Source organism: Marmota marmota, unplaced genomic scaffold (assembly GCF_001458135.2).
Source record: "Marmota marmota marmota unplaced genomic scaffold, marMar, whole genome shotgun sequence".
NCBI classification, from domain to species: domain Eukaryota; kingdom Metazoa; phylum Chordata; class Mammalia; order Rodentia; family Sciuridae; genus Marmota; species Marmota marmota.
The window spans coordinates 378,533-399,081 of record NW_026000143.1 but is presented as its reverse complement, the minus strand read 5'-3'; the positions used below and the strand labels follow the sequence as shown (position 1 = coordinate 399,081).

The 20,549-nt window shown below is 57.8% G+C and overlaps 1 protein-coding gene and 1 long non-coding RNA gene across 2 annotated transcripts in view; both read right to left on the bottom strand.

Moving 5' to 3' along the window:
- Chchd6 (coiled-coil-helix-coiled-coil-helix domain containing 6) overlaps positions 1 to 20,549 on the bottom strand; it is a 177,554-nt gene that overhangs the window by 37,034 nt on the left and 119,971 nt on the right.
- On the bottom strand, positions 948 to 5,668 carry LOC125611435. Its single transcript, XR_007341620.1, has 2 exons — positions 4,509 to 5,668; positions 948 to 1,059 (listed from the first exon to the last, which is right to left on the bottom strand). It is a non-coding gene; the product is annotated as an uncharacterized LOC125611435 (long non-coding RNA).

The following is a 20,549-nucleotide window of genomic DNA, read 5'->3' as shown; positions in this document are numbered from 1 at the left end:
TGCTGGCCCTCGGCAGACCCCTGTGCTCCTCCAGGCTGGTCCTTTCTCCTCTGAACCCTCTGAGGACTGGCAGGTTCCTGGGGGGCAGGGTGCTCTGTGCTTCCTGAAGTCCCTGCTGGCCTGTCCCTGCTTCTGTCTAAAGGGAAATGTGTGGGGAACCAGAGGACCCAGGAGAGGGGGGCTGTGGGTGCCTTGGGGCACCTTACTGAGGAGGAAAGCACTTGAGAGTCAGGGGGACCTGGCTCCTCCTGGGTCACAGTGTGTAGTCAGTTTTTCTGCTACTGTGACTTACGACCTCACCAGCACAACTGCAGAGGGGGACATGGGGCCCAGGGTGTCCCGGGTCCCTGTCCACAGATGGCAGATCCACTCCTGGGCCGAGGGGAGGCAGATAGGGAGGAAGCAGCTCCCATGGGGACCAGGGAGCAGGGACTCCACTCTCCAGGGACAAAGAGAGACCCCAAGCCACGGCCCCAGGGCCACCTCCTCCCCACACTCCACCAGGGGCCACCAGGGGCCACCAGAGGACCCCAGGGAGCCATTCCCTGCGGGAGTTCAGGCCTCACATCCCCTCACTCCTTCCCTGGACCTTCCTGCATCCCTCCCAGGGGGGCTCTGGGTGAAGCCAGATGTAAAGTTGGGTGGTCAGTGTAGGTAGGCAAATCGGGTCTAATATGGAGTGGAATCTAAAGTGGAGGCCATGAGAATGAAGTTGAACAACTCTTGAAATGTTAATGAAGTCCAGGAAACAGCCCCAACAGATTTGAAGGTAGCCCATCCCAAAGAAATGTTAATGAACAGCAAACTTGAAGATGCTGCCTCTGGAGTCCTTCCTGCCCAGGTGACTTCTTTGGCCCTCACCGAAAACTATAAAAAGGGGAAACAACCTGTCCCCAGGAGGTCTGCGGCCCCGGGGGGCTCCTTCACCAGGCCAATTGATCTCCCTGGGACTCGGGATGTGGTTCAAGTCGTGGCGCGCTCGCCTGGCATGCGTGTGGCCCGGGTTTGATCCTCAGCACCACATACCAACAAAGATGTTGTGTCCGCCGAAAACTAAAACTAAAATTCAAAACAAAAACAAACAAACAAAAAAACTGGGATCACTGGATTAATGGCCTTTCTAGCAATTCCTGAGCAAGAAATGGGGACGACGAGGTGTGCTCAATGTCTGTCCTGACCTCGTTCAAGGTAGGCCAGAGCTGGGAAGCTGTCTGCCAGTCCCCACGGGAGGACTGAGACAGGCGGGGAATGTGAATGAGCTCCTCAGTGACAGGCAGGCCAGGGAAGAGACCTCTCTGTCCAGAAAGCCAGATGATTATAGGCGCTCCGTTCAAGGCTTAGCGACCACTCAATTAAAAACGAATCAGCTGAAGTGACTTTCAGACAAGAAGAGCTATCGTAGGCGGGAAAATCACTCCCAATCAGAGCAACTTCCCCAGCGACAGGCGCGACCCAAGACAGAGCGTCAGGGAGAGGGATGGACCCTCCGCATGATGGGGAGAGACGGTGCATCCCCAGGTCTCAGATCTCAGAGGAACAGGACATGCGGGTTCCTGGGGAAGGGGTGCCCGGGATCTCGGGGTCTCCAGGGCTCCTGTCTCCTCTGGGAATAAGGAAGCCTGAGGCCGGAGCAGGGGCGACCATGTCACCTCCAGAGTCTCTTTGGAATGCTGCGCCTCGCTGCGCAAGTCCCTGGCTCTGAGCGGGGACCTGGGGCCCATGCAAGGCACAGGCTGAGGGGCTGTGTGATGGCATTTGTGGGGCCCCAGCCCCTGCCCTGTCCAGCCCTGGGGTCCAAGGATGCCTGTCCAGGCTCTAGCGCAGCTCCACGTGCTCCTCGATGGCCGTGGGCGGCCCCGCCCTACCCGCATGCCCTCCTCCCCACATGGGCAGCCCAGGACAGGGCAGCCAGCCAGCTCATCCCTGCTGCCAGAGTTGACCCCTGAGTCCTGGTCCCCCGACACTCTCCTCCCACCAGGGGAGGCTGCATCCAGCCTCCCAGCTGCTCTCCCCACCGCCCAACCTGCCCCACCAAGGTCCTCTTCCAGCCACCATCTGCCATCTCCCTGAGTGTGAGTCACGCTACCTACAGCCCGTGTGACTCAGCTAGCAAGCTCCCCATGCAGGGCCTCCGCCCGCCTCTCCCCTCCCTTGGGCTTGGGTGCCAGTGGTCACCTCCTGCCCTGGGACACGCAAGCTCATCCCCACCCCAGGCCCTGCCCTGCCAGCAGCTCTCCATCTGCTAAAGAACTCTCCCGAGCTCGGACCCAGATTTCCTGAGACCACCCCAGAGCCCTGACCCAGGTCCACGTACCCCCTGCACCTCCACGGCTGCCGCTCCTAGTTTGGGTTCCAACTCAGACGTCACTCTCCTAGGCAAGCCCCAGGGCCTTTCTAACACTGCACAGCTGATGGCCTCTGAGCAGCCCTCGGGGGACCACCTGCTCACTCTCCGTCTTTGAAGAGGACACTTTGAAGAGGACACATGCGCGCTGTCTCATTTAGACGCTCCCAACCCCAGAGTGGTTGGTGTCTGGGACATAGTAGCTGCTAAACAAACCCCCTCCTTCCATCCCTGCCCGTCTTCATCATGACCCCACGGGACACGTCCCCCAAAGTCCCTCACCTCCCTTTTCACTAAGAAGCCCAGGGCCACGGCTCTGTCCCTCCTTGGGAGCCCCAGACAGAATGGACACTGAGCCGCAGGGAAGGTCACGGTATGGAGGTGGGTCAGGGACAGAAGCAAAGGGAGCACAGGTAAAGCTCTGCTCAGAGGTACCCAAGAGAGCCCAGGCCGCCAGAGAGCCGGGACGTGCTGGGGGAGGATCACAAAGTCTCAGAGGGTCCAAAGGACACAGGGGCTCTCCAGCCCAGGCTGAGGAGGCGCGGGGCCGCGGCCGCTCTTACTCAGAGGCCAGATGTGCCTCAGGAGCTTGGGTGGTGACACTCCCCATGACATGGGGTGCGAACCGGAGCCTCAGCTCCTGTGCCCACCCGACCTCCTGCCCCCCCTCTGCTCCTGCAGGGCCCGGGCAGCCTCACTGGCTGGTTGGTCTGACTTGGCGACACGTCTGGGTCCTGGTGGAATGCCACACCCCGTTCCTCGCTCTGCCAGGGGACATCATGCGCCTCTGTGACCCGCCCAGCAGTCCCACCCCGTCAGCAAGGGAGCCCCAGCTGGCCCTGGGCCCGGCCCTCTGGAGCACGCGGGGATGTGCACACGGGGACATGGCCGAGTCCCCAGCTCCTGTCCAGCTGTGGCTATTTCCAGGGCTGACCCTCCCAGGTCCCTTGCTGGGGCTGGCTTCTCTCAGAGCCACAGCCCTTTCTGAGCCGCGGGTGCCTGAGCCAGGGAAGTGCCACACAAGCTCTGGGGCCTCCGCGGTCACTGGAGTCCCTCCAGCAGCTTCTCTGTGACAGGCTGCAAGGTCAAAGTGGCAACTGTCATAAGCCTGGTGTCCCAGAACAGAGGCTGCCGGGCTGGTGACTGCTGGCCTGGTCAACGGTCAGCTCAGGGCTGCGGGTCCGGTGCTGTCACCCATTCCTTCAGCATGCGACCCACAAACCCCGAACACAGAAGGGGCCCGGCCGCTGCTCTGCCCTCCCCCCGCCAGAGCCTTCTGTGGGCCTCGTTGGAGGCCGCAGACTGGCAGCAGGCCAGCCCTGGGGTTGCCGTGGCAACAGCTTCTTCATGGAAACCATGTTCCTGATGCTCCTGGAGGCCTGGCTCCCGAGATCTAGGGGACGAAGGGACAGAGGCAGAGAGAGAGGCGTGCAGCGGGGGTGCATGGGGGCAGCCAGCGGAGAAGGGCGCTGACCTGCGACAGCCACTGACCAGCGACAGCCTGGGAGGCACCCAGTACGCAGGGCGGGGGTGATGGGCATGGTCCAGCCAGTGGGCACAGGGCGAGGCAGGAGCAGGCAGGGCCACACGCCTCAGTGGAGCCATGGTCACGGTCACGGTCATCAGCACTAACAAGCCTGGGTTCCCAGAGCCCAGGGCAGGTCAGCTCTCTGGGGCCAGGACAGAGCACGGGGTGACGGCCGTCTGGGCTCTGCTTCGTCCTGTGCTGGATGTCGAGGACACTGGTTCTGGTCTGCGGGTTCCAGCCTGGCCCTCCTCCCAGCATGCCCAGCAGCTGGCACAGTGACTTGTTGTTGAGGGGTCAGGGCATCAGGGAGTGAACCCAGGGCCCTCGACCCCTGAGCCCTGTCCTCAGCCCTGATTTGCATTTTATTTAGAGACAGGGTCTCCCTGAGTTGCTCAGGGCCTCACTTTGGCTGAGGCTGGCCTCCAACTTATGATCCTCCTGCCTCAGCCTCCCAAGCCACTGACATGACAGACGTATGCCACCGCACCTGGTACACTGTGACCTTCATGACCCCCCAGTTGGTACCGTGGTACTGTCATCCCTGCCTCACCCTCCCCAGCCCCTGGGTGACCAGACTGCGGTCCAGTCTGTGCCCTCAGCACCCTTGGCTGCCCTGCCCCAGGCCTCTTTCCTCACCTGACACCTTGAGCCCCCAGATCTGCTGCGCAGCTAGCTGGACCCAGTTCCCACGCAAGGCCACCTCCTGGACCTCAGTCTGCTCTGACGCCACCTCTTCGAGGAACTTCCACTGACCCTGGTGGAGCTAACGGGCCCCCGTGGTCTGGCTATTGCTGGCTGCTGCCCCACGCGCTCACCCGGCCGCGGCTCCTCTGTGGCCCACACAGCGCGGTGCCCGGCCCACAGAGGCGCGCGAGGCCTGGAGTTTGCTGGGCCTGGGGCCAGCGCCACGGCTCACAGAGCCCATGGGGCTCTGAGGACACCCAAAGGCCTGGTCACAGAGGGCAGGCACCGCCCAGCACCAGGTGGGGACCAGGGGACTCCCCAGAGCCGACATTCCTTTACGTTGACTCACTAGAGAACGGGGACCTGTCCCTGGGTGTGACCTGGGCAGGCAGCATGGCTTCCTCAGTGAGTTTCAGAAGGCCACCTCCGAGGGTCACTGTCGTGTCTGTCCTGTGGGGTCTTTCCCGAGTTCTGCCCAGCCCTGCTTGGGGGGAGCTGAGCCCTCTAGAATGGGGGTGCACAGAGGAAGCTAAGGCCCAGGGGCAGGAGAGCATCCCAGGGGTGTCGAGGGCTCTTCTGGGGGACATCTGAGGTGTGCTGACTGCCACCATCCCTGGTCCCTCCCTTGAGCCCCACGTCACCACCTGCAGCCCCTCTCATGTGGCCAGGTGACCAGTGCTCCCAGAGGCCTCCCTCTGCAGTGTCCCAGCCCTCGGGGGACAGCGGGGGAGTTCTATCACACAGGCCAGCATGCTGGCTGCGGGGCGGGTCACGGCGGGGACAAGCCTCTAGTCTGAGTGACAGAGGTCTGGTGGCCGATTGCAGACTGACCGCACTGAGGGCCTTGATCTCACTTTCAGATAAAACCACCTGAGTGAGGGTCCAGACTCCAAAGTGTGACACCCTGTGTCTACCCATCGGGACTCGGGGAGCGGGGGACCCTCCTCGATCCTGAACTGAGCACAGACCCAGGGGACTTCAAGCTGGTCCCCAAGTCCGGAAGGAAACCAGCAGGTCCAGCGGCCCCTCCCAGCCTGAGGCCTGCCATGTCCTTCCGAGGGCCTGTGTCCCTGGCCCCCATTCTGGCTCAGAGCTGGACTCCCCTGGGCCAGAGCCCGAGGATGTCCCCTCTTGGCAGCAAGGGTCCTTTCTCCTCCTGTGTCTCCCTTTGCGGGCTCCCGCTGACCCCCCTTCTAGGCTCTGACCCCCACCCAGGTCCTGCCACATCTTAGGGTAGCCCAAGAGATACAGGTCAAGATACAGAGGACACGCCACCTCCCAACAGGCTCATGGAGGGGTCCAGCACAGTGACCTTCTCTGGTGCCCAAAGGAGAGAGAAAGTCTTTTGCTGGAAACACTTACATTCTGAACCAGAATCTAAGATTCTCCAAGCTGCGGATCAGCTGACTTCCAGACAGGGTTTTAGATCAATTTCCACCGACCGAGGTGTCATTTTTCGCAGGAGTCGGGACCCGGTGCAGCCATTGTCACTCTCAGCACTCTCTCCTCCTTTCTGAGGAGCAGTGGAAGGAACCAGAACAGGTGGGCGGCGCCAGGACAGGGCACAAACGGAGGCGAGGAGACGCCAGCCTCCTCCACGCGTGGAAGGCACAAGTTGGACCAAAGAACAGGTTCTCACGGGACACAGGAGAGCAGTCGTTGTCTGGACAAAGTGCTCGTCACCGGGAGGCCCACAAGCCCACAGCGACTAGAGGCAGAAGGACCAACTGGCCTGTCACCTACTCGCTCACAGGTGGCGGCTCCCCTTTCCAGACAGCCTCGCCAAGGGTGGGGGGCTCTGCACTGGGCCTGCCAAGGTGTCCTGGGGTTTTTTTTTTGGTATCGGATTGAACCCAAGGGTGCTCAACTCCTGAGCCCTGTCCCCAGCCCTTTTTATACTTTATTTAGAGACAGGGTCTCGCTGAGTTGCTGAGGACCTCACTAAGTGGCTGAGGCTGGCCTCCACCTTGCGATCCTCCTGCCTCAGCCTCCTGAGCTGCTGGGATGATGGCGTGCACCACAGCATCTGGCTTGAGAAGGTGTCTCGAGGCTAGCTCTCTGGGCAGTGGCCTTGGGGCAACAGACAAGTCACACAATTGGCCTCAGTGTCAAAGAGGGCTGCTTGTGAAGGGCTCCTCTAGTCAGCAAATGAAGGGACAGAGGTGAGGGGAAGCAGATGGCGGGCCCTCCCAGGAACCCCGTGGGACAAAAGGGCAGTGCACAAGTTCTAGAAGTCTCTGGATAGACCCTAGGTTCATGTCCCCAAGGGCCACTAACTTTCAAATCATCGGACTTCCTATTTCAAAATTGGGAACAACAGTGGGACATCGTAGTTTCCCACCTGCTTGGTGTTCTGCTGTTCAATGTATGTATATGAAGAATATCAGAGGGAGAGATTCATAAAAAAGGGCAAAGAAAACATCTGTCTGGTGGGATCCGCCAGCCGCCCAGGCTCGCAGCCTCCTGGGGCGCAGGCCTCTCGCTGCCCCAAACACTCTGAAGCCACTTCGGTTCCTGCTGCTGATTCTCAGAGAGGACAGCAAACTATTTTGGCTTCTCTTTTCCTTCACACAGGCATTTTCTTCATGGATTGTCAATTCTTATGAATTCCAATTTCTAATTTTAGAAGTTTCAAAACGTGGGTCGACTGTCGGAGGGTTGGGGATGATACAGCTCAATGCGTGCCCCCAGAGTCACTGCCCAAGATGAAGTGACTCCTTCCTTCATTGACCAATCATCAATATTAAGCATGATATATATATATATATATTTTTTTTTTTTGGTAAATATTTATTAAATGTAGTGAAAGACTCTCCTAGGAAAGATTTCCTTTCCTGCATGATGCTCCCTGACCAAGGAAGAGAGAACTGGGCACCTACTGTAGGCTGTCCCCAAAGGCCTCTGTCACCTTACAAACAGAACTTGGGTTCGACCTGGCCAGTGAGGTGACCAGGACTCAGATCCTGGTGTCTTCCCTTTCTCCACCAAGAAGTATTTTTAATAACTGGAGCTAGGGTGCTTTGGTGCATGACTGTCCTCTCAGCAGCTGGGGAGGCTGAGGCAGGAGGATCACAAGGTGGAGGCCAGCCTCAGCAACTTTGCAAGGCCCTAAGCAACTCAGGGAGACCCTGTCTGTAAATAAGAGGCATAAAAGGGCTGGTAGCAAAGGAAAAAAATAAAATAAAAAAGAACCAAAACTAAAATTCCAAAGAACAAACCAAACCACCCCAGAAAACTTGATATAAAGAAAAGTAATGGATTCAAGTTAGCATTTTGCTCCCTCTAAAAGATGGATGCTTCGATGAGCTAAGTCATGAACTATAGGAACGAGAACAGAAAATAAATCTGTAACCCCTGCGTGTCTATTTGCTCTCCAAGCTGTGCAAATGCAGACAGGAAATGTCACAGGACCGAGAAAACCTAGAGGTTTTAACATAATCCTAATGTTTGGGGGTTTAGAAAGGTCTTTGCTGAAAGGTTCTGTTTTCATATCCAGACTCAGCTCGGCGTCGCAGAGACAGCCAATACGCACCGTCTCATAAATAAGCCAGGCCTGGACTCAGAAGCCACGGCCCACGGGTCACGCGGGGCTGTGTGACCCTCTGGCTCCCAGGCCAGGGCAGCAGGCATGTGAGGTGGTGACGGCAAGGCTGGCATGATTGCAAGGTTCCAAGAGACCTCTGAAGACTGTCCCCACGGACAGCCAGCATACACCAAAGCTGCACGTGGCCACTGTCTAGTCAGTGAAAAGTCCCGGCTGTCCCCGGGGCCCTGGGTTTCTGATGGTGCATTAGAGAGGGTCAAGCTGCTCAGGTCTAACACGAGGCCACCTCTGAACAGATGCTGTGAGGAGTCAAAATTCATTTGTAATGAATCTGTCCCTGACATGGGGCCTGGCAGTGAGAGGTGTGAATGGACTGCAGCTGTCGTGATGATGGCCACCACCAATCAAAATTAACTTGTAAGTATCTGAAAAAAAAAATGGATTCACAAGCCAGCTACGATCGCGCACACCTGTGATCCCAGCAGCTCAGGAGGCCGAGGCAGGAGGATCGCAAGGTGGAGGCCAGCCTCTGCAATTTAGTGAGGCACTAAGCAGCTCAGTGAGACCCTGTCTCTAAATAAATACAAAATAGGGCTGGGGACGGGGCTCAGGGGTTGAGGGTCCCCCTGGGTTCAATTCCCTGTAACTGTCCCCACTAAAAAAAGAAAGAAAGAAAGAATTCCTGAGTTGAGGCCAGGGTCAGAGTTCCTGTGGGAGGCACCACGAGGTGGACGGGAGATCTTGCCCACAGCACCATGACCCACCCAAGCAGCGCTCTGCTCCTGCTAAGGCAGCTGCTCTCACTCTGTCCTGACAACACCTCCGTGGAAGGGGGAGAGGGCATGTCCCCGTGACCTCCAGGCTCAGAGCTGAAGGCTGGCCCCTCTACAGGCAGAGGAGAGAAGGCCAGGCTGGAACCCAGAGGCTGCTACCCCTCCCACCCTGCACCCGCCTCCTGCTTGGGACAGTTACTCCCCTCTCCCTGTCATCAGGGTGGGGGCAGGGTTCCAAGGAGCTCAGGGACAGAGTCTGGGGGAGACGGTGGCGCTTTCTGCCTGCAGGGACCTTGACAGTCAGGTACCCATCTCCTGTGGCATAGGCTGGCAGCCACCTACAGATAAAGGGGCACCTGGGGGCAGGAGGGGCAGGACCATCTCACGTCCCACCCCCCTCCGACCCTGGGATCTGGCCGTGGGCTAGCCTTATGTTCCTCGGCTTCCCTGAGATAGCCCAGTGAGTCATGATCCACATGGCCCTTCCAGAAGGGGCCACCCCATGCACACCACCTACCTCGGCACAAATGGCTCCTTCTGCCTGAAGTGCCCGCCACTGTGTCCCCCACAAACCCAGCTGCACAGTCGTTAGAACCTCCCTTGCTGATAAATGACTGAGAGACTCCAGGGCAGACTCTCGGCAGCACCATTCATCACGGCCAATCCAGGAGACCCCAGATGGGTCTCGCCCATCAGACGGGCCAAGATGAAGGGAGTGTCACACGAGTGCCAGCCGCCCGGTGGCAGGCGTGTGGAGACTCTGAGAACCATGAGACCCTCCTGCAGGGTGTGCTGGCCACGTGGCTCGGCATCTGTAATGAGCCTATCTTGTCACAAACACATAGGGACATCAGAGATGGAGATCAAAGGATTTTTTTTTTTGGGGGGGTGTGACAGCGTTGTTTAGCCAGAAAGATAACAACAACAAAACCAAGTGCCAGCCATCAGGAAGGGAGCACGTAAGTTATGGGAGCATCAAAGAACACAACACCGTGCAGATTTTTAGAAAGTCAGACAGATCATTATGCACCACCAAGGAAAAATGACCATGATGAATTATGAAGTCAAAATATCCGACAGCGACACAGCTGCTCCTGTTTACACCCAAGGAGGTGAACACCCACCTCAGTAAGAATGGAGTCTGCGGGATACGGAGGCCAGGAGGGCTGCAGCTGCCTCTCAGGCCCCATCTCCTCCTGCAGGAAGCCATTGTGGGTGGCCTCAGGGGCCTCTGCCCGGGGCTTCTCTGAGGGAGCACTTCCCAGCCTCACTGTGTCATGGAGTAGGGGCTCCAGATCCCCCCAGGGACTCTGACGGCCTATCAAGGGACCCCTTCAATGCTGCACCTCCAGCTCCCAGTGAGAGGGCAGTAACTGTCCCCTGCCCCCAACCCGATGACAGCGAGAGGGGAATAACTGTCCCCAGGGACAGAGGGTGCGGTGGACGGAATGCATAAAAGGGAAGGAGACCACAGGAGCAACCGACTCAGGGAGTCTGAGTTGCTAGGGATTTGCTAAGTGGCTGAGGCTGGCCTCCAATTTGTGATCCTCCTGCCTCAGCCTCCTGAGCTCTGGGGATCATAGGCATGCGCCACCACACTTGGCAGGGCCAGGGACTTTATTAACAGCCAGGGCCACTGGTTCTCTCTGCCTGAGGGCAGAACTAGGTCCTCGCTTAGACCAGGAACAGTCAGGGCATGGGATCTTCCAGTAGTGGGGACAGCAAGCAGGTCTTTGTGTCAGGGCCTCAACCCATGAACTTCACTCGGAGGCTCCAAGAGTAGCCTGAGCCAGCGCCAGTCTGTGGGCAGGAAGGAGTGGCCACGGGGTGTGCGCTGGCACCCGAGCACCTTGCCCTTGACCTCATCAAACGACTCTCTGCTCTTTGGAGGAGGCCTCAGTGACACAGCTGTCCCAGTTTCTAGCAGGTGGCCTGCTGGGAAACTCAAGGAGGACCTTTTAGTGGGAGGGGAGGCATGGAGACAGGAAGTCGGCAGGAGGTGGCCCCCCCGGGGGGTTACTGGGCCAGAGGGAGACCCTCTCACGGGCTCCTGGCAGAGGGAGAGGCCTCTCTCCCCCTGGCTCTGAGAAGGGGGCCCGCGGGAGGGTGGACGCCCTGACCCCATGCTTGCGCCTCTCCCTGCAGCACAGGGACAGGATGTGCCTGCTCTCCCTGCCCCCAGTCTGCCACCTCCACGCGCACAGGCTCCTGAAGTCACCTAGACACACAGAATACGCCCCTTTCCCACTCTTGGGCCCATCCATCTTTTGGGCACGAGCTGCGTGTCAGGCACCCTCCCTGGTACCATGGGGGAGATGGGCAGTCACCTCCGCGCCCCAGAGTCGGCTGACTGCTCTCTCTCAGCCTCATCCGCTCCCAGGGACAGAGGCTGCTGGACTCCTGCCTGGACACTGCGATCCCTGTGTGTCTCCTGAGCCCGTGTGGCCTGGGCTCATCCGCCCCACGCCTTGTGGACTGCGAACAAGAGTCACCAGGGCTCCAAGGCCTGTCATTAGGGAGGCCACCGCACCCCGGGAGCCACAAGAAGCTGGGGAGTGAGTCAGGAAGGAGAAGGGAAAATGAGAGAGCCTGGGGCTCTGCGGCCTAGCAGGTGGCAGGGCGGGCAGGAGTCCTAGCTGCTGCCAGTCGCCTCCAGACTGGGGCCCAGTTTCCAGTGACCTTGTTCTTTTGTCAGAGTTTCCATTAAAAACTTTAGCTGGGAGCGGTGGCTCACACCTCTCATCCCAGCAGTTCGGGAGGCTGAGGCAGGAGGATCGCAAGTTGAAGGCCAGCCTCAGCAACTCAGACCCTAAGCAACTCAGGGAGACCCTGTCTCTAAATAAAATAGAAAAAGAGGGCTGGGGATGGGGCTCAGGGGTCAAGTGCCCCTGAGTTCAATCGTGGCAAAAAAATGCCCTGTCCCAATTTTCCTGTGTCCAACCCTCCAGCCACACCTACTTGTGCCTGGTGAAGTGGCCCACCTCCCACCGACACCCTCTCAGGGTGACAGACTCAGATACCCTCCTCCAGCCATCCCCCCCTTTTTTTCAATGTGCTTCAGTGTCGATATCACTTTCTCGTTTGGGTGTGATTTCCACGAGAAGTGACAAAAAGTTCTCACCTTTGTCTCAGTCCCCTGTCATGGTTCTCGGCTGGCCTGGGTGGCTGCTGTCTGGCTGTGGAACCTGCTGCTCTCTACGAGCCAGCCTCCTGCCCGGGGCCAGCGTCAGGGGGTGAAGGACGGGCAGCGCGAACCAGGGGCCTGCAGCCCCAGAGCCACCCGAGGCCACTCGTACCCCTTTGTCTGTCCCCTTGGTCCGATTCCTTGGCTTGTCATTCAAGACTCTCTCCAGTCAGGCTCCCATGATGGTGACCTCCAGGATTCACCTGGTCTCTGTCCCTTGGAGCAGGAAGGAGTGAGGCCCTGCTTCCGCCTGGATGTCCCCTCTTGCTCCCAGGGGCTCTGGGGACTCCATTTACCAAGGCAGTGGGCAGCACGGTTGGCAGAGTGTGGGGCTGGGCCGAGGTCCTGTCATCCTCCTGGATGGCACTTTCTCCACCGTGGCTGGGACAAGTCACCACACACGCCATGGCTCACAGCAGCAGGATTCTACTGTCACCCGTTCCTGCAGTGGACGGGGTCCCCTGGGCTTCAGTCAAGGTGTGGAGCAGAGTGCCCACTGCCTGGAACCAACCTCGCAGGCCTCCACGTCCCCTGGCCCGTGGCTCCTTCCTCCACCCTCAAGGCGCATGGTGACGGGAGTCTCTTGCAGCACGCCCCTCTCCCCCACCTGAGCCGCCCTTCCAGTGTTGGAAGGACCCTGTGACAGTACTGATCCCTGTTTCATCTGGATAAGACATTACCGATGTCTCAGTTTAAAAACGCAGCAGGGCTGGGCTGACTTGAGGCGCCATGTCATCCTAGCAGCTTGGGAGGCTGGGGCAGGAGGATCACAAGGTGGAGGCCAGCCTCAGCCAAAGCAAGGCCCTGAGCAGCTCAGGGAGACTCTGTCTCTAAATAAAATACAGAATAGGGCTGGGGACGGGGCTCAGGGGTTGAGGGCCCCTGGGTTTGATCCTTGGTACCAAAAAAAAGGGGGGGGGGAAGCGCAAACCAGCCCCCAAAGGTGCAGCTGCTGTTCACTGGCTGCTGACCGCACCGCCCCAGGAGGCAGCTCTGCGGGAGAGGGCGCCACCTGCTGGGCATCGCCTAGACTCAGCTTTTCTTCTATGACTTTTTTGAATATTGCTTTTGCCCATTTGTTCTGGGGCTGCTTCTGGAACACCGTGATCCCCTGCTCTCAGGTGGACCTGCTGTCCTCCAAAGCTAACAGCCGCCTTTGACCATTTTCATTATCTCTTGTTCCGTGGCTTCCTTTAATATCCTTGAGTAGTCTTTTCCATCCAATTTTTTTTTAAAAAAATAGGATGGTTCCTCTTCTCTAATGCTCTGCATTTACTCACATTTCTGCTTTTCCCACGGATCCCTGTTTGCTCACGTTCCAGGATTACTTCTTGATTTTGTCACTGTTTTTCTGGGGGAAGAGCCGACTCCCCGGGTGTGGTGGTGCACACCTGTGATCCCAGTGGCTCAGGAGGCTGAGGCAGGAGGATCGCGTTCGAGGCCCTGAGCAACTCAGGGAGACCCTGTTTCTAAATAAAATATAAAAAGGGCTGGGGACGGGGCTCCGGGGGGTTAGCAGCCCTGGGTTCAATGCCTGGAATCAAACAAACAAAAAATCTGACTTTCACCATTCTTGAAGGCAGTTTGGCTAGCTGCAGATTCTCTTGGGTCTTTTTAAAAAAAATTTTATTCCTCTTCATGTATGAACAACAGTTTCACTGGACAGAATTGGTGGTTGATGGATTTATTTTATAGCACTTAAAAAACAGGCTGTTTCCTCCCGGCCTCCACAGCACTGCGTGAGAGACCTACTGTCACTCAGCACGTAGGATTTAGATGTTGGTTTCCACTCATGTCTTTCAAAATTTTGTCTTGGGTGTAACTGAGCCCAGGTGTGGGAGTCTCTGGGCTTCTCTGAATCGGATGTTTACGGCTCTGGACTCAGAGCCTTGGTGAAGGGCACTGCTTTGGTGTCCCTGGGGCCCCGAGGCCACTGGGGCTCCTGCTGACCCCGGTGGGTGCCCTGTAGGGACAGGAAGTGCTCCTCCTGTTTCTCGAACACACTGCTCCTCGCCAGCTGCTCGCTGCGGGGAAACCCCTGCCAGGGCCAGGGCTCCCGGTGTCCCTTGGTGGGGGAAGGGAGCACTTCTGGGCCAGCTGTGGCAGGATGGCCCTTTGCCGGTGCTGGTGGCCCCCGATGTCTCCAGATCCAGAAAGAAACTCTCTGGCCCATGTGACGCAGGCCGTATGCCAGGCCAGTGCTCCCGAGCCACTGGGGTTTGTGGGTGAGAAAGGGAGACTCTGGCCCATGGGGACAGTGCTTCTCTGAGCCATCTGCCAGCAGTCGGGCCATGACAATTTGTTGGTGGGCCCCACTTCGATTCAGGGGAGCCGTGAGTCTGCTGCCATGCTGGGGGCTGGGGGCTGGGGGCTGGGCCTGGGAACAGGGTCCTGGCCCTCACAGGTGCGAGGCAAGCTGTCACACTGTCCCTGTCCCACTCTGGGGCGGAGCACTGGCCTGGCATGTGGGAGGTCTGGATGGATCCTCAGCACCACATAAAAACAAATCAAGGTATCACGTCCATCGACAGCTAAAAATTTAAAAACTGCATAATCAGGGCTCAAAAGTCAACCTGCGCATGACCCAGTCCACTCCGAGACGCAGCGCCTGCTCTCCAGCCTGTCCCTGTGGCTGCCACTGGTCCCTGCGGGTGACAGTGACATTAGCCTTCTCACATTCCTTTTTGAAAGATAAGCAGAATCACACAGTCCTGTCCCCTTCCCGCCCCTCCTTGTGACAGAGGCACATCTTGGCCACAGCGTCTCAGTGAGCCGTTGAGGATTCCTAGCCCAGCGACTCGGCCGTCATCGTCGTCGTCCGGGTGCCCCTGGGGTCCCAGCTCAGCCCGTCCCTCCGTCCCGCTCACAGTCCCAGTCTGGAGTCACCTGGCTGCTTTTCCTCTCCAGATTCTCTAGACTTTCCTTGTGACCTGAGTCTTCATTCAGTCATTGTCATATCTGAGCATCTGTCGCCAAGGACAAGGGACCTGGTGTCTTAATGGCATCAATGTTTTCTGTTAGAGTCTGGAAAAGCCAGTGTCTGTGTGGCGCGTCCCATTTTCTAATGAAGTGCAGTCGGGTCCAGCGGGGGAGAGCGGTCACGGGACACAATGACACCACACAGGCAAGTGCCACCTACGTCTTCCTGAAGATACGTGCTCAGGAGGGAAGTGAGATCCTCTTAATAAGACACTGCGGACAAGACGGGAGAGGTTCACTGTGATTCTTCGCCATACTTTTTCAAATGTCACCGAACACAGACACCACGAGAGCACAACACGGTGGTTCTGCCAGGCCACGTGGCCACCTCCGCCACCCTCCTACTGCACGGGCAGCTGTCCCTAGAGTCCTGGCAACGGCTTGGTTTCTTCTCACCAGACTCAGCCACCTTCGTGGGCTCCTCTCTGGCATCCCGCGCGTTTGTATGCGTGGTGGCCTCCTGGGCCCTGGCCTGGGGAGGCCTGGTGGAGGCCGGCCTCTGTGGTGGCTCATCTTCTCGACTCCACGCAACGCACATTCCCGAGTGTTTACAGAGGAGCAGGCACGACGAGCCAGGGCTTAGAACCTGCTCAGCAGAGCGTCTGGCACAGGCTGGGGATGCGATAAATATCAGCCATTATTCTCAGCCGGGCAAAGTCACTGGCTAATAGCCAACAGCCACCAGCAAATTAGCAGATTCCACAATCCACCCTCTTTATTCTGCCCATTCTCATCAGATCCATTAGGATATCAGAGCCACTTGCCAAGTCCGGCCACTTTCACGGGAGACAATGGAATGACCTACATTCCTCCGCAGCGAGCCCGGGAGCCGCTCAGACTTTCATGGTGACATTCCTTAGGGAGGGTCGGGGTGGTTGGTGTGTGCACTTGCTATATTCCAGATCTTCTTAAATAGAAACAAAATGCACCGTGGTGTTTGTTACAAGTCCTTTCAGGGCTGCGTGACTTGGTACATGACTTACCCTCCCTGGGCTTGAGTCTGAAAACTGGGTCCGTGGGAGTGTAAGAACACCAAGACGCTTTTTTTATTTAGAGACAGAGTCTCCCTGAGTGGCTCAGGGCCTCATTGAGTTGCTGAGGCTGGCCTCCACCTTGCGATCCTCCTGCCTCAGCCTCCTGAGCTGCTGGGATGACAGGCGTGGGCCACTGTGCCTGGATGAACATCAAGACACTCCTAAACTGATTTTTGTGTATTTAAAATCGAACAAAGATGATGCCATCCAGAGTCCTCACCAGACACCCTGAGGTCTTTGATTAAAATATTGTAATACTTCCCCCTTTAATTAAGTATTGTCCGCACTGTCCCTGTTCATGGCCCATGTTCTAAGCGGCCCAGGGAAGCCTCTCTGTGGTTTTAGGTGCTAGTGGGTCCCTGCACCCTGGGCAGGGTGCGCCCACCAGCTGAAGGCTCCCCACACAGACGTCCAGTCGCATCCACACTGGTCCCCAGGTGTCCAGTGTCGGGCTGGGCTGCTCCCTCGTGCCCCTAGGACCTGAGTTGGCTGCTAGCTACTCCACAGGATGCCCTCTGTCCTCCCTTTTCCTGTCCCTGGGAGTCTGGCATCTGGTGAAGAGTCACTTCCTGGCCTGGGGAGTTCAGCTAAGGCCAGGGACGGAACAACCTCAGATGTGGGGACGGGGCACTCTGAGCTTTGCTGGTGGAACCCAGAGAGGCTCCCTGGAGGAGGCAACCGTTGGGCTGTGTGAAAGGGGACGCAGAACCTGACGAGGACAAGCCGGGGACAGACACCTCAGACAAGGCCCTGGAAGGAACAGAGACTGGACGGAGCACCACGGGGACTCCGGAGTAGCACGGCGGGTCCTGTGGGCAGGAGAGGCCACAGGGGCCACACGGACAGGCGGGAGGGCTGGTCACTGTCCTCGAGCAGCCGCCCGGGCTGTAGGTGAGGCTCCTGTGGCCCACTAGCCTGAGCCCAGCCTTAGGTGAAGCAGCGTCTCCTGTCTCGACAGAGTGACCACAGGGCAGGGCCGGGCAGGACCCGACAGGTACTTGGGGATTCCTGACCTTAGACCACGGGACCTCCCCTCCGTGCTGTGGACACATAAAGCAAGGCAGGGACGAACTTGGCGGGAGGAGGGGAGAGGATGAACTTGATCTTGGGCACTGGAGCCCTCGCCGGGTCTCGGGCGAGCAGGAAGAGGGGACGCCCGTGGACCTTCCCAGCTGCTGCGCAATTTCCCATTCAAAGAGGGCAAAGGGCGTTCTGGAGCTCGTGCGTACCCTCTGGACACCCCGAAATGCTTGGTGACCCGCGATGTTCAGCAGGACAGGAAGTGGCCACTGGACATATGCGATCCACGCAGGCACTGTGGCCCCTGACCAGCTGCGCCCAAGAAGGCAGCAGGTACAGCCACCCCGGTGTCACCAGCACTCAGGGTCTTGCCTCCGAGAGGACGGCACAGGTCACTTTAGAACAAAGAGAAGAACTGACGGAAATGAGTGGCCTCGAGCGCCAAGGGCCAGTGTCCAGGGCATGTCCTGTGCGGTCCCTGGCTCTGAGCACCAGGGGGCACTGGGTAACGCAGAGGAACAAGGTGCCAGGGAGGAAGCCAGCCCGTGACCTGGGTGTCCCGGGAGCCAAGGAAAGGAGGTGAGGGAGACCGCAGGGAGGGCAGGAGGAGGTGAGGGCTTAGGCGGCTTCTCGATGTGGCCCAAGCTGGCCAGGTCAGTGTCCCCTGTGTGTGCTCATTTAAGTGTGGATTTGGGGGGCCCCACCTGGCCTGGACCCTCCAGAGGAAGCCTCTAGTTGTAAGCAGGGCACCCCAAGAGATTCTGCGGTCCACAGAGTTGCCCTGCGGCAGGGGCCCTCGGCCTGGACACTAACTCCTTGCTGTGGGGACATGTCCCTGGCTCCACAGGGCAGACAGCAACCTCCCTGGCTCGGCCCACCTGGTGTCCACCGCACCTGCCCCACTCATGACAGCCAACACTGCTGCCAAAGGAGTCCTCTGGTGAGCAACCTCAGCAGGGACAAGGCAGGGCCCCTGCCCACCGCGACATGCCCTGGCTCGCCACTCACAGGTAGGGGTGGGGGACAGGGCTGCCTCAGAGGGGCCACCTCAGGTCTTGGAGAGCACAGAGGTGACTCGTGCCCCGGGCTTCCAGGAGGGAGCCCCTGACTCCGAGGACCCCTGAGCAGAGAGTCTCCATGTGCCCACAGGAAAGCATCCACGGACCCAAGTGGGGACATGAAGGAGTGGCCCAGGCCTGGAGGGGGACAGGCCAGGAGAGCTGAGGCCCAGTCAGGCTGAGCTTTTTGCAAAATGATAAGGATGGGGGGAAAAAGTAAAGACAGAAAAGGAAATAAAAAGCCTTTAAAATTGGATTAGGAGAGATAGGAACAAGAAGAGGGGCCCATACTGGGGTGAAAGGGGGTCCGTCAACAGAAGGTGGAGAGGGAGACGCTCCACTCCAGGCTGCAAAGGGCGAGTGGAAGGCAGATGGGAGGGAACGGAGCGCAGTCGGGGGGCATCTTGTCTCCCAGAGGAACCCCAGTGGCTGGGACCCTCCTGCAGGCCCCTAGGGAACCCAGAGAAATGGCAGATGGCCAAGACAAGACCATGTCAGCCCGGCCAAGGGAAGAGAAGGCGGGTTTCTGCAGGTCGGGAGGCAGCTGTGGGTTCCTGGCACAACCCTGTCTCAAGATGTACAAGCGAGGTCCCCCAGCCCAGGGGAGGAGGGCCAGGCCAGGCCCACGTTCCTGCCCTGGGTCCTCCTCTGTTCTAACAAGATGGAGGCAAACGGGGCACCGAGAAGGTCCTCTGGTTGGGCCCAGAACAAGCGCTCTGCTGGGCTACTCCAGAGGCGGAGGCAGGAGGAGTTGGAGGCCAGCCTCGGCAACTTAGAGAGACCCTGTCTCAAAATATAACGCATCAGGACACCGAGAGAACACAAAGCCCAAGTAGCAGGCACGGGGACATGTGGCCCAGGACCACAGAGGTAGCCATGGGGGCCGAGGCTGGACCAAGAAAGCCCCCAGACAGACCCCAGGAAGCCTCAGGCAGGGCTACCAGGAGACACCCTCCCCTCACAGAGGGGCCTCCACCTGGCCCCACCAGAGCCAGGAGGGATGGGACAACCCCAGGCGACACCACGCAGAGGGTCAGCAGTTCACTTTCTGGGAGGGACCCCTGAGAGCAGGGGATGGCAGTTCAAGGGAACACAGAGAGGAGACTCTTCAGCTCTGTCACACGGCAGGTAGGCACACTGTGGCTCGGGGACAGTAGCTATGGCCATAGGGCAGGACCAGAACCTAGCAGTCACAACTACATACAGGAAGAGAGTTCAGCTCAAGTTAAACAACAACGACAATGTCCACCCATGGGATGAACTTCCTTAGGGCAAGGCAGGACAGCTACTGAACAGCTGTACACATCGCAATAAGTCAGACGACGCGGCACCTTATTCACCCTGAGCGACAATCAATAAGGGAGTTTTTATCATTTGCTTAAGAATGACGCATTTAGCAGGACACGTGGCCCACACCTGTCATCCCAGTGGCTTGGGAGGCTGAGGCAGGAGGCTGAGGCAGGAGGATCGCAAGGTGGAGGCCAGCCTCAGCAACTCAGCGAGGCCCTGAGCAACTCAGGGAGACCCTGTCTCTAAATAAAATAGAAAAAGGGCTGGGGACGGGGCTCAGGGGTGAGTCACTCCTGGGTTTAATCTCAATACAAAAAGAAAGAAAGAAAGAAATGGAAAAGTTAAATTTATCTAAAGTCAGCCAGCAAAGTTTAGGAAAGGAGTCAAATTCGAAAGAGAATCCAAATTCAGAGTTTTTGCCACCTGGGGGTTCCAGCTGGGGAAACAACAGCAAAACACCCTGGGTCAGGTGACAGATGGTGACCCTGACCCATCAGAATGGACAGACAGGGCACCTGCCATCTCAGCCACTCCCAAGGGGCCAGAGGCTGAGACGAGAGGACCCTTGAGCCCAGGGGTTCAAGATCAATGCCTAACAACACAAGGCCCATCGCAAAATGTCAAAAAATAAAAAGCCAAGACCAAGATCTATAAAATGAAAACAGACCAGGAAAATACATGGTGTTTTTGGTACCAGGGATTGAACCCGGGGTGCTTAACCACTGAGCCCCATCCCCAGTGGTTTTTGAAAAATTTTATTTTATTTAGAGGCAGGGCCTCGCTAAGTTGCTGAGGCTGGCTTTGAACTCTCGATCCTCCTGCCTCAGCCTCCTGAGCTGCTAGGATACAGGCGTGTGCCACCTTGCCCAGCTAGATTTATGACAGATACGATAATTGGTAGTAAAAACACACAAACCAGGACAGTAAATCTGTAATACACATTATTCAGAGGTTAATATCCATATTATGTAAAAACAACCTATAAAATAGTAGTGAAAGGCAAACCACTTGTATACGGTGACAGAAAAGGAAGACAGTAAGAAAAAAAGAAATAAGGGGATTGGCAGTATTTATTGAAACGTTTTCCTGTTGGTGGGAATTTAAGGTTCTG